This window comes from Euprymna scolopes, chromosome 5 (assembly GCF_053919585.1).
Source record: "Euprymna scolopes isolate OS-2025 chromosome 5, ASM5391958v1, whole genome shotgun sequence".
Lineage (NCBI taxonomy): Eukaryota > Metazoa > Mollusca > Cephalopoda > Sepiida > Sepiolidae > Euprymna > Euprymna scolopes.
The window spans coordinates 167909167-167922939 of NC_136486.1; the positions used below are offsets into that span (position 1 = coordinate 167909167).

Genomic DNA, 13773 nt, shown 5'->3' on the forward strand with positions numbered 1-13773 from the left:
TGATCTTCCAAATCACATCCTTACATCATTTGTAGACATTTATGCTGACGACACTACCATTTATGGTAGCACATCTAAGACAGTAAACGACCAAGTTCTCTCCAATTCTCTCTCCTCTGATCTTGAGCACGTAGTACAATGGGGAAAGGAGTGGCTGGTTACTTTTAATGCATCTAAAACCAAGCTTCTCTCTTTACATCATCAACATTCTAATCCACATTTGGCATCAATTGAAATGAATGGCTCTCGTCTTCAGGAGGCCTCAAGTTTTGACAAGCTTCTGGGCTTGACCATTACTCCTGATCTTAAATGGAACACGTACATCAAATCTGTTGCCAAGGCCGCTGGAAAAATGGTCGGATCTTTCTATCGATCCGGTAAATAGCTCACTGCTGATGCTATTCTCTATCTATATAAGAGCCAGGTACGTCCAAGGATGGAATACTATTGCCACATCTGGGCAGGAGCTGCTAGAAAGGACTTGTCCTGCCTTGATAGAGTTCAAAATAGACTTCGTAGCCTCGTAGGAGATGTCCTTTTCTCCTCCTTGCAACCTCTATCTCACAGAAGAGATGTTGCGAGTTTGTCTCTGATGTATCGTTATTTTCATGGAAAGTGTTCGACTGAGCTTCAATCTATGGTCCCCCCTCGTCAAACTTTCACAAGAAACACTCGTCTAGCTGTAAACACTATCAATAATTCCCCCCACTCTTTATCTGTGCCTAAACCTAAACATAGATTCCATGAACAAAGCTTCTTTCTTAGAACTGCACGCCTGTGGAATTGTCTTCCGTTTTCCTGCTTTCCGGCTGACTACAACATGGTTGTGTTCAAGTCTAAAGTAAATAAGTTCTTGATGAGCCGTTCCATATAAGTTATCAAATTTACCAAATTTTCATTACTAATGATTACTATATTGTCCAATGTCTACTGTATACTCTTTAACCCTTATCCTTGAGTGGCCTCTGGGCCTTGATAATGTGGTGATGCCTATGTAAAAAAAAGAAGAAAAAAAAACTATGTTTAGTGATATCACCTATTGTGCATGGAGACAAACATATATGATAACAAACAACAGCTGTTGTTGTTGTAGTAGTAGTAGTAGTATATATATATATGTGTATAGTAATGGAAATTTTTTTTAACCTTTAAAACTATGTAAAAAAAATAAAAATTAAAAAATTTTTTAGTCCTTTATTGGAAAATTGTTTTGTCAGTAAGTCATTTAATCTCTTGCAATTATTGAATCAATTTGCTTTCTCAAATTCATAATAGTCTCAATGTTATTTCAATGATCATCAGCTGTTTACCATGATACAGTTTCAGGGATTTAACAAAAAAAAAACAAAAAAAAAAAAAAAAAAACAGTATTTTAAATCATGATTCCCCAACAGTGTCGATCAAACACCACCTCCCTTAAAAACAAAAACTTTTCCAGATACTGGATCTAGTTTATTGTTCCATATTAGGCTAATCTATTCATGTTATCAAAAAAATGTTTTCTTTATCTGTATTGTCCTTGTCTCCAAAAAAGGAAGTATTTCTATTTACAAATCTACTGCATTTTTATATACTTCAGATGAATCTATTTTACTACTTATCATCCTCCTTCTTTGTTATTAATATTTTATTCATATATTTACATCCTTATTTACTCATAATTTCTTTATATTTATTAGTTTTCAAAAATATATAAAAGTTTAAAATATTATAAATATATTATATAGACTTCTCCCCCTCCCCATACATTTCTAACATAGTTTTGAATTTCCTCTATTAATCTATTGATAATATATGTGTATATACATATGCATCACATCTTTACAGTCGCTCAAGTTCTTTAATGAAAAAAAAAAATGCTCATATCTGTACAAAATGTTCTCTAAATAATTAGTTAGAGATACATATATATTCAATGTAGAGTCAGAAATACATCATTTTAAATAAGAACGCCAAGTTCTACTAAAATTGTTGCAAAACTAGATAAACGGTGGAGAAATTGAATTTCTTGTTGTGAACTGGTCTATGATTTCAAGTAATTTTTTCATATGAAGTGCCTTCAATAAGTTTTGAGACTTGTGTTTTATACAGGCATTTAAAATTATCGTAGACTCTTTAAAATTCAGTATACTATTGCTATACATCTTATGAGATGACTGACCAATTTTTATGATTTTAGATTCAAATGAACAGCTACAGCAGGAATTGGAATACACTCTACTAAAGCCTGATTATCACATGGTGTATTGCAAAAATGCTATATGTATGTGAAGACACTTTCCAAGAATAATATGCAATAAAATTCTGTTTTAAACATAGAAAAATGCCACAGAAATGCATGGAATGCTTTAGACTGCATTTGGACCATCTTGCATGAATTGAGCATCAGTCTTGGAATGGTGTATGAGATTCAAGGAAAGAAAGGAATCTGTGAGGAATAATGAGAGGTTTGGGAGGAGTAAGAAAATCAGAACACCAGAGTCAATTGGCCAAATAAGGAATTTTATGGATAAGGACTGTTGTGTGTCTATAGAGACAATAAGTGCACAGTTTAATGTCACTGTAGGAATTGTACTCATGAAGAACTGAAGATGCGGAAGATTTGCACAAAGTTTGTCCCAAGGGTGCTCAAAGATCGGAAAGAAAGACATCATGGCAGTAGGGAAATGGCCGAGCTGATCAATTCAGCCCTCTATAGTCCAGACCTTGCTCCCTGTGACTTTTGGTTATTCCCTAAGCTCAAGGAAAACCTTAGAGGCTGTCGTTATGAGACAATTGAGGAGATGAAGGAGGCTATAACGAGGGTGATTGACATGCTCACACAAGAGGACTTCCATGGGGCCTTCCAGAAATAGTTGGAACGGTACAACAAGTGCATTGCAGCGAAAGATTACTTCTGAAGATAACTAGAGTTTCATGTGTGTACTATCAATAAGAGTCTGGAAACTTATTTAAGGCACCTCATATAATGATGTCAATTTTTAACTCCAAATTTCAGAGCTTTAAATTATAACTTTTGAACCACTCAGGATATTTGCATGGTTCAAACAGTTTTGAACTTCATTTACTAAGCTCTTTTGTGATTAAATAATAACCTAAAATTTTAAAAAAAAATTTTAAAAAAATCAAATAAAAATGTTCAACTACATTTTCCAAGGTACGTAGATAAGTATATTTTATTTTGGTCCAAAAAAGTACATTTTCATGAAGTGTGTATTTGTGTCAGACATCAATAAAAAGGAAATGCATTTTATTTTATTTCTAACTTAAAAATTATAGAAATGAAAACATAAGGACAAGTTCACAGATGTTCCTATGAACTTAAGAGAATTGTTGAGTGTACCTCAATGATTATAAATTGAACCAAAATTTACTTCAATTAATCTCACTGTATTAACACTCCCCTACTATCATCCTGACACCCCACCAATTGAATATTTATAAAATGTACAAAATATATATGCATTTAATAAATTTTATGATAGTTTCATTTCTATATTAATGCGCAAATAATTAAATCAATTCTGAATCTCAACTAAAAAGGAAATAATTTTAAAGTAAAATCAACTCAAAGTAATAGGAATAGTAAACAACAAAAAAGATTTTTTAAATAATTGCTTTTAAATCCCAAAATCTACAATTCTGTTTCTTTTTACTTAAATTTAAGTCACATTCTTTCTTCCATGTTTATAAAATTTACATTAAAAATTTACCAACTTCCATCTTGTTTTTCTAAATATACACTGAACAAGTTTGTCATTAAATTGATATTTGCTTTTTCTCAAAACCTCAAATCAAACGGATCAATAATCAAGTATCTTATCAAGTTTCACATACATTCAATTAGAGCCAATGAATGAAGAAATTTTTTTTAAATATACAAAGAAAGAAATAAAAAAAAACAATATGTTTGAAATACTAGAGAGACAGGACACCATTTTCAGCCAACAACAACATGCAAAATAGAACATTTTCACACAGAAAGTAGGTAATAAGTAAAACAACAGTCTTTTAAATGAGAAACAATTGCCCATGCTGAATCGATATAAATTTTTAAAAATCTTATGAAACGTTACAAAAAGATTTCAACAAAATAAATATTCTGACAGCAGAACTACGAAAATCTTTCAGTCAACTGAAACTTACATTTGCACATATTCAGAATACAAAATGTAGTATTAGAAAGATACAAATAGAAAATTTAAAGTTACTTTAAAAAAAAGTAAATTTCAAATAAAACTATATCTATGCTCATTTTTATTTCCATATTAACAAAATCAGGAAACAACTTCACATGTGCATGTGTACTTCTTGTACTGATGTAACTTTGATGCTTATAAACTGAATTATTATTCACTGAATATATTTTAAATCAGAAGTGCAATAGAATAAAATAAACCTTTCAAAAACCTATTTAAAAAGATAATTATAAAATTAAATCCACCACAATGAACTTTTTTTTGTAAATAAATCAGTCATGTTAATCGTTTAATAGTTGAAAAATAGAAAGAGTGAATTACTAAGCATATAAATTGTGGAAAAGAAAGTTATATAAACTGGCTTTTAATGGTTGAAAGTTTTGAAAGTGATTTACAATTTTATAAAAAAAAACAAAAACAATATTACTTTAAAAATATATATAATTATTCGGACCTTATTGATAATTTATTGACATAATAGTTAAATTTAACTTTCAAAAACTTATTTTAAAAAAATAAATAATAATATTTGGTAAAAAAAAAAAAGAAAAAATAGGAAGGAAGATGAAAGAAAATAGACTCCCAGGCTACACCAAGTAGATGTAGATAATTATTCATTAATAATATGATAAAAATAAAAGTTATACCAAAACATAACTCAAAAATTATCAAATAGGTCGAGCTAGATCAAATCTGATAGGAGATATTAATCTGACAATTATGAAACTACAGCACATCAGTACTTAAATACGACTTTTGAAGTCTGATGAAATATTGGGGCAAATTTGATTTGTATATATTCCTATCAAGCAATTTTATGGACATTTTTTTGTATATAAAAAAATATGTATGTTTGACATCCGGGCAGTAATCCCTTATCTCTCTGTAAAGATGATTGTAATTATTATTCATCCTGATAGTAATTATAATGGATAATGTGCAGTGTTGATTTTTAATATTTTTCATGCATTTAATCAATTTCAAGTATTATTAGACAGTAAATAGTATTACAATTCAATAATTTTTTTCTTGCTCAGCCATTTTGGACTGACTTTTCTCTTATACAAATTAATTTTTATTTTAACAAAATATTACACTTTTTGTTTTTTAATTCTTCTGTTATCTACCAAGTAATGTTTTTAGTTTAAAATGGTTTATGCATCATTTACATTCTTCAGCTTATTGGATTATGTCTTTTTGTGAATCATATAATTTTGGTATTATACATAATGTCATTATATTAAAAATCAAAATGAGATTGATTAACCACAAAAAAGAGGTGCATAATAGATGAACTCGCATTATTTCTTTGTTAAAAATGTTTGCTAAGAATCAACTTCTATAATAGAAAAAGAACAAGAAAATCATACAAATTAAATATAAAGATTCTAAATCAAAATCGTGTGTGTGTATGATTTACTCCAAAACTAATTAATTCATTGTAATTTTGAAACAGTTGCTTCATGTAATGGTGAATAATGTGGGCTATATTAGTTTAACTTCGCTCCATACAAAAAGGGATAAAGAGGGCAAAGAAGTTATTTGTGAAAATTCAGATATCTCCAATTTTTGTGCAATTTTAATAGATTTTCATTGAATTTTATTGATAGTCGTTAGACATCAATAAAGCAAGATTTGCAGTTTTAAGGAATTATTCATTAAATACATAAATAAACTTGCAGAATTCTTTTGCTAAAACTGCAAGAGTTCATTTTTCATTGGTCACTTAAGTTTTGCTAAGCTCCAACTTTTATGGTCTAAAAACACAAGGATTCAAATAATAAAAAAGCTCATGATTTAAAATTTAATCGACATAAAATCTTACATTTTGTTAAAAATATAAATAGCTTTAGCATAAACTATTCATAGTCAAACTTGCAGAGATTTCCAGCGTTTTCTGGGAGCACAATAACAAAATAGAAAATTTTAAAAAATAATGTGTAGCATCTTTTATTTTAAAACCTCTCTTTCTCTACACATCTGTAGCCACATTACTGTTTTGAAAACACTCCGCTCCTTCTTTTTGGCAAGCTGATTCAATATAATAGAAGTAAAAGAACCGTTTAATTTAGTTTCAGTGTTGCGTTTTGAAAAAAAAATGTACTAGTAAGAATAAAAGAAAAAATGTCATGTTTTTCAAATCAAAATGCACTAATTTGGTCACTGATGACTCTAAAAGGAACTATAATGCGGTAGAACCCAGGGATACATTCCCCCACCCCCACCCCACCCAGGTTACAATGTGGAATGTGATGTTTATCCAGTTCCTGGTTACAGTATTTGCCCTGCCTTACGGTGTTATTTATAATGTTATTTGATTATATACGTGTGTATTATATACTGTACTGTATTTTGTTACTAATTTTTAATGCCCTATCCCAGGGTTCTACTGTACAATTTTTACAAAAAAAAAATAGCTTGGGGTCATGTGGAATCGAAATATCTTTGGCAGTTTCTGAGTTTTAGCTTGACACACACACAGAAATACAACTATTCTTTATATAACAAATAATTTCAGATAATCTAATTAATACCTTACACAATAATTTTAAATAATCAGTATCAAACCTAAGAAAGTAATTCACATCTTGTATACTTTATATGTGCAATTCTAACAATTGTTAGAATGTCTTCGCGTTCACTCTCTTTCTCTCTCAGGTTAAAAAAAAACCAACAAAAACATTTACACTTTTTTAAAATCTGAACTTTTCAGAGTTTGGAAGCATGCAAATGAGAACAAGAGATGTGACTTCATATTCCGGCAGTGGACAAAAATGACGAAGCAAGTTATGAGCTTGTTGACTCACCCATCAAGTTCTATCCACTATTAAACAAGGCATAATTTGAAGACACGGCTTCACATAGTCATCTGTGGGGAGAAAGAAGAAATGTCTCGAAGTCTTGTTTTTTTTTGTTTTTTTTTATAAATATTTTCTCACACCTGATAGAATCTTCTGATGAGGAAAACAAAAAGTTCTTCATTCATGAGAACTATATATTCTCAATTTGTAAGGAATTTCTCACCATGAAGCTTCAATGTAGATTTCTGTTTTATATTATCTGCATATAAGTATTAATGTTTTGCTTATTTTAGTTGTCAAGCATCAAATTCCTTCAATCTACTAAAAAATTTAAACCTGTTAAAATCAGGATGTCAGCAAGGATTTTAAAAACTACTGAAATAAAAAAAAAACATATAATCTCATTATAACAAATAACCAAGTTCTATGCTTAAAAAGAACAACTCAAATTTTAACAAAAATATGATTTGTTTAAATATGTGTATCAAACATTTGCATTCTATATTTTTAATTTGTTCTAAAAATAGAAAGATATTGCTTTTAATTTGGAAAAGTCTGAATTTGTTTTTGGATGGTCACTAATCCCAAATAGCAGTGATTAAATAATAACCAGTTAAAAAAATGTATATAAGCTCTTGGTATTAACAAAAGAAAATAATAAATCACAATTCCATAAAACCTGTAAAAGCAATCTTTTTAACCAATAATTTATAGAAGTATGAAAGTATTTTTGCAAGCAAAGTGCATGATTTAAGAAAATACTGCAATTTGAACCTCAACAAATTAATTTAATTCTTACTTTTTTATTATTTAATAGTAGATATGTCTAAAACAAATTAACAATAAGTCATCTCATTTACTGCGATATCTATATTAAAATGTTGGTATATCTATATTAAAAATCCAAACGTTTTATGAAGTGCAACTTAAATGTTTTAACCAAAATTTTAAGTTCTGAAATAAAAAAAAACAACTAAAAACAATTGTATTCATTATTGCACAGCTATAATTTCACATGAAATAGATTTGAACCCAGCAAATACTTTATAATGAAATATAAAAATCAGCCATCAAATTTTAAAAAAATAAGAAATTTTGTTTCCAGGTTTGTCTGAAAAGTTTTAAATTATTTAATTTTCCAAACTGGTTTTCCCCACATTAAAAATCGCCCTTGTGTCTAACTCTGCCCTCATGGGGAGACAAGTAAAAAAAAAAAAAAAAAAAAACCTACAAATACATATCAAAATGGAAAGAAAAGAAATGAAGCATCTCCAACAAAGATTGATGTATTTTATTCAAAATTATTTTTAATCATTCTCTTATCTTTCCTCCTATTTTGAATTACTTTTCTCCACAATTTCACTTTTCTTTTCAAATATTTCTATTATATCATCATAAAAACGAGACTTTCATTTAGAAAGATAGATATATAGATATATTTATTAGAATTCTAGTAGAAGTAAATACAATTTACTTAATTAAGGAAATGGTAACCAAAGTATGTTTTTTTTTTAAATAAATTTAAATCATAGAATTACTATTATGAAAACATTGATTTGTTCATATTCGAAAGGAATAAGTTAAATAACAAATGATAGCATTGGACTATTGTAGTCATAAAATGTTGGTATTTTGAATATTCTTTTTAAACAAATAAGTACTTGATAACCCCCATCATTTTAAAGGAATTTGGAGGTATTTAAAGTGACAAATCAGAGGTATAAATATATATAATATATAATGTTTCAAAATAAAATAAAACAAGTTAGCTAATATTGAAGAAAAACATGGTCTTTTTCAACAATCAATGTAAAACATAAAAAAGCAGAATAGAAACTGGCTGAGTAAACTATGAAAATGGCTGTATAAAGCAATCAACCTTGATCGGCTTCAAAACCTAGTTAGTGATGCCCTTTTCTCTTCCCTGCAACCTCTTTCCTTCAGAAAAGATGTTGCAAACCTGTCTCTGCTCTAACGCTATTTTCATAAGTGCTTGACTGAACTCCAATCTTTAGTTACCCCTTGCCAAACTTATAAATAATCAAATTCTACCCAATTTACACCATTAACAATTACTACATTATCACCTTAAATTCATTAACTCTTATCCTCAAATGGCCTTTCAGCCTTGATAAGTGGTAACATCCAAATTAAAAATAAAAAAATCACAGTTCATGGAAATATATCCCACTGAAATAAACTTTTCAATATAATTTCAATGTAAGAAAATGCAGTATGGGTATTGTGTTAAAAAATGATTCAAAATATTGTCTGCATATGCAAGATCCATAACATGGATCTGTTGAAAATGTTATTGTATCACAGACAAACACACAGTGACAGAGTTTTCATGGCAATATCAGATCTGTATTATTGCTGTCATATCACATAATAAGCAACGAATGACTAAGTTAATTTAATGTCTTGTTTTTTGTAAGTGAAAATGAATTTAATATTAAATGATGAGTATTGTATGTAAGTGGTTTAAAAGAAACACATGGTAAAATATTTGCAGAAAAAAAAACATTTCTAGAGATAATACTATAATCAAGATTAGAAGGTCTTGAAAAAGACCAAAAGACTGCTAATTTAATTGCATGTAGACTATAGTATAATACAATTTAAGAAAAATAAATTTCTTGCACCTATTATGGTGCTAGACAAATAAATTGTTTAATATGTAATATAGGTAGGTGTAATTATTCAAGCAAAGTTGTTATAGATAAAATGCAAGAAATACTTTTTTTTACTAAGAACCTAAGCTGCAGATGATGTGGAGGCATTTAGTGAAAGAGTTACATATCAAAATAAAATGGGCTGAACTATAATAAACTGAAACAAAATAGATTTTTATATGAAAAATATAATCCAGCAACAACAAAATTTGACTTTTTATATAATAAATATAATCCAACAACAAAAAAATTGGCTAGTCAAAATCAAGTATTGATTTATATTAATTAGTAACGATTTTAAAATTGCGAAATCTGACAGAAACTTCTTATTTTAGTCTTTCTAATGATTTATCTAATATAACATTGATATTTAGGTAATTAAATAAAGATAAAATTTAGCAGGTTTATTGCAAAATACTGATTGGATTTGAAACCATTGTAAATGCACTCACCTTGATCATGTCTGTGAGAAGACTTCAAAATTATCCTGTCATTTAAATTTCCTGCAAATACAAAAATAAAGAAAAGCAATGAAAAGCTGAATTAATCAACATTTGTTTCACTAAGACTTTTCCCCCTAAATATATCCTAAAATATGTCCGTTTTGGGATTGAGTTATGTTTGAAAAAAAAAAATTGAATCTTAATTGTTTTAATTAGCCTTAATTTGCAAATAACTGATTAAGTTACCTATCCTTTTAATAACTTTATATCTATCGCATTCATTCTCTCTCAATGTTGTTTGACACTTTGCTTGAATTCTTTACATTTTTTATGACTCTCACTTCTGTCATTCTCAGAGTTGATGGTAATAAAGATTAAAATAGTCCAAAAATTTCATGGCAGGTAACAATACTATTTGACCTGTAGTTAGAGAGAGAGAGGAGGGGAGGATAATTTCTGATTTTGTCTGCTTTAACTGGTTTTGCAAATTCATTTTCTTCTTGATTCAAAAAATAAAAAATAACATGAGCTAAATGGGTCCTCCAATAGGTTACATTTTTTTCTTTTAGTTACAATGTTTGTTTCTCGTTTTTTTTTTTTTTTTTTTTTGGGGGGGGGGGAGATAGATTCTGAAACTACATTGTAATGTTTACTTGAACAAGTATATTCCATTTTGATCCAAAGAGGTACAACATTATCATTCACTTGGCATCTAGAAAATATGGAAATATAATGTTTTTCTTAGTTTAATTTATAACTTTAAAATCAGGAATTAAAAACCAAATTTTAATAATCAAGAAAAAAAAAAATAACATGGGAATTGTCATTGATTTTTGCGAAGTTAAAGACTATAGATTTATTGAAAATTATTTCAATTAATGTCAAATTACTTACAAATCCTCCTCCCACTCAATTCATGTTGATCGCTGGATGCCATTCCAAAGATTTTATGTTAGAAAATATAAATAATAATAAAATAGTATTTCTAGACATGATGGTATGTTGTTGTTTTTTTTTAATTTATAAAATATTTGAAATACAAATCAATTTCCCACAAATATGAATCATTGTAATACTTGAACTAAATAAAATAAATTCAAATTATTTTTTAATAACAAAATTCTGTATGAAAAACTAAGAAAATTTTTTAAATGTAATAAGTACTTTTGTTATCAATAATTGTTTTAATTTAATTCAAAAATGTACAGAAAAAGTCGTCTTTATAAAAAAATAAAATGTAATAAAATTTCCTAAAATTTGTTATATCTAAATAAGTTAAAATATTTTAGTGTCTGAATTTATTTTCAATGCAGTGTTCTTAGGATTTTGCCTACTAAGCAAACTTGTTAAGATTAAAACTGTTGCTGTGGAATACATATTATTTAAAATTTTCCTCCAATAGTTTAAAAAAAAAAAAACGCTCATTAATCTAATAGTTAAATTAACAAATCAAAATAAAACATTGGATTTGCAATTAATTTATTCAGATTTTGGTTTTCTAAGAAACCGTGAATTTTAAACTATTCAGAATCTAAAATCAATAGCTTACCCAGTGGCGCTATACATAAGGCATACATGATCACGAATGAGTGTTGTTATGTACTTGGGATACACCAACAATTATCTGTGTCATGTATACCATTAGAAATCTTCATATTTTACTCCAATAATTTAAACAAGAAAAGGCTAAATATTTTCACCCAAGCCATAACTGAAGCTACAAAGGCATCTTGAATAAGATATAAAAAAAAGAAAGAAATTTAATTTATTTAAAAGATTCGTTTTTACATATTTTTCGTTTATTTAACATTAAGTATATCAAGCCATTTAAATTACTGAATTATGTTTATTTTAATAGCAATATTCTTCTTAAGCCTTGACTTTTTCAATCTTTATTTGAAATAAAGTTTGAAAGCAGAGTGCAAGATCATCAAAATGTTCTTTTTTAATTATAATTTGTTCATCTTTTGAATTTTTTTAGCTGCCTCCACACATCTCCATGTGAAACTTTGTCATCTGTCATACTTCAGTTTAAAATAAAGAAAATTTTAATTGCTAAATCCGCATATTAATAAATGAACACATCTGAACAATATCCATTATTCATTTATATATATATATATATATTTTTTTTTTCAGGGAGTAGGTGACATTATAGACAATATGGGGATACTAGTAGTTGCATAGAAATATCTGCATATGTGAATGAAACAAATTTATAAAGTTAAATTTACAAAAAAAAAAAAAATCAAACTTCTTTCAATTTTTTTTATTTTACAGATAATTACAATTAGGATACAATTTTGTAGTTCATAAATATTTATGAGAAAAATTAGAAATTTACAATGACAACTGCAACTTCCAAGTATACAATTTCGAATTTTGGAAATTTGCAGCAAGTACATGTTTAATAATAGCATGTTATTTTTTGTATACAGAATATGTACATAGAAATGAACTAAAATCAATTCAATATATATATATATATATATATATTATTATTATTATTATTATTATAGGTCAATGAAATTAAGGAAACATAGTAAAAATAGTAGTACGAGATGTATGAAAAAATAAATAAATAAAAACAACTGAGGTCATGATGACCTTTATTTACACCTGTGTTGTCAACAAACGAAAAAATAAAAAAATAAAACCTCCTATCCTTCCAGAACGGAAACAGAGAGTAAAAGTATTTTGCCATCGCTAATCTCACATTTTCTGTTTACTATGTTAAAATTAGAAAGAAAGAAAAAACAGTTAATTTATTAAAAATAGTCAAAATTCTAATCCCATAACAGAATGGATTCAGTGCATGCACAAGAAAAATGCTAACAAAATCCAATAAAAATGTTAATCTGCTTAAATGGGATCAGTAGGTCAAGCATTGTATCCATTAAACTCGGTTAAAACAAAGATGCTAAAAGCTTTTATATGGTCACACTTTGATTTGAAATACTATTTTCATTATTAAACACACAGATTGAATAAAAGCAGGAATACCTGGAAAACAAAATAGAAGAGTTACAAAAGTGTAAGTAACAGCTCGCTCGCTCTCCTCTCTCTCATATTAAACCAGTTAAGAGAAAGAAAAAAGTTTAAGTTTCATTGTTGGTTTTTAAAACACCAGTAAGAATGAAAATAAAAGACCCCCCCGCCATCCACTTTACACTTAATTTGGTCCCAGGTGACTCAAAAAAAAAAAAAAAAAAAAAATGAAAATTACATGACTTTTTGTTATCATAACACAAAAATCAAACTTAATCCAATGATCTAAGTTTTTGGGATGTATGTTAAGTAATTAACCTTGACTTTCCTTTTATTTTAGAAGGATTCAAACATCCTTATTAAAGACTGTCCATTGATCGGTTTGTATCGCATATTTAAAATAGAATTTTCCTCTGGCTGCCACAATTAAGGATAACCGCTATTGTTAAATTGTCAGATTATAGTTAGGATGTTTGCAGTAGTTTTGTTTTTGTTTTTTGTCTTGTTTTTTTGTTTTTGTTTTTTTAACTTTTTATGTTAAAATAAAATGTTTTAATTGAAAATTCGACTATTTTTAAATTAAAAAAAGTATATTTTAAATGAAATTGTTCTGCAATCTCAAACCCTATTTAAATTCAAATAAGATGTTATCAAGATTTGTAATTAT

The 13773-nt window shown here is 27.8% G+C and overlaps 1 protein-coding gene across 4 annotated transcripts in view; it reads right to left on the bottom strand.

Moving 5' to 3' along the window:
• The window catches only part of LOC145277034 (uncharacterized), a 297662-nt gene that overhangs the window by 104895 nt on the left and 178994 nt on the right, over positions 1 to 13773 (bottom strand). For all 4 annotated transcript variants that reach the window (XM_080128657.1, XM_080128659.1, XM_080128656.1 and 1 more), the window contains exon 3: positions 10128 to 10178. The gene's annotated coding sequence lies outside the window, so the exon portion shown is untranslated. The remainder of the gene's footprint in view (positions 1 to 10127; positions 10179 to 13773) is intronic.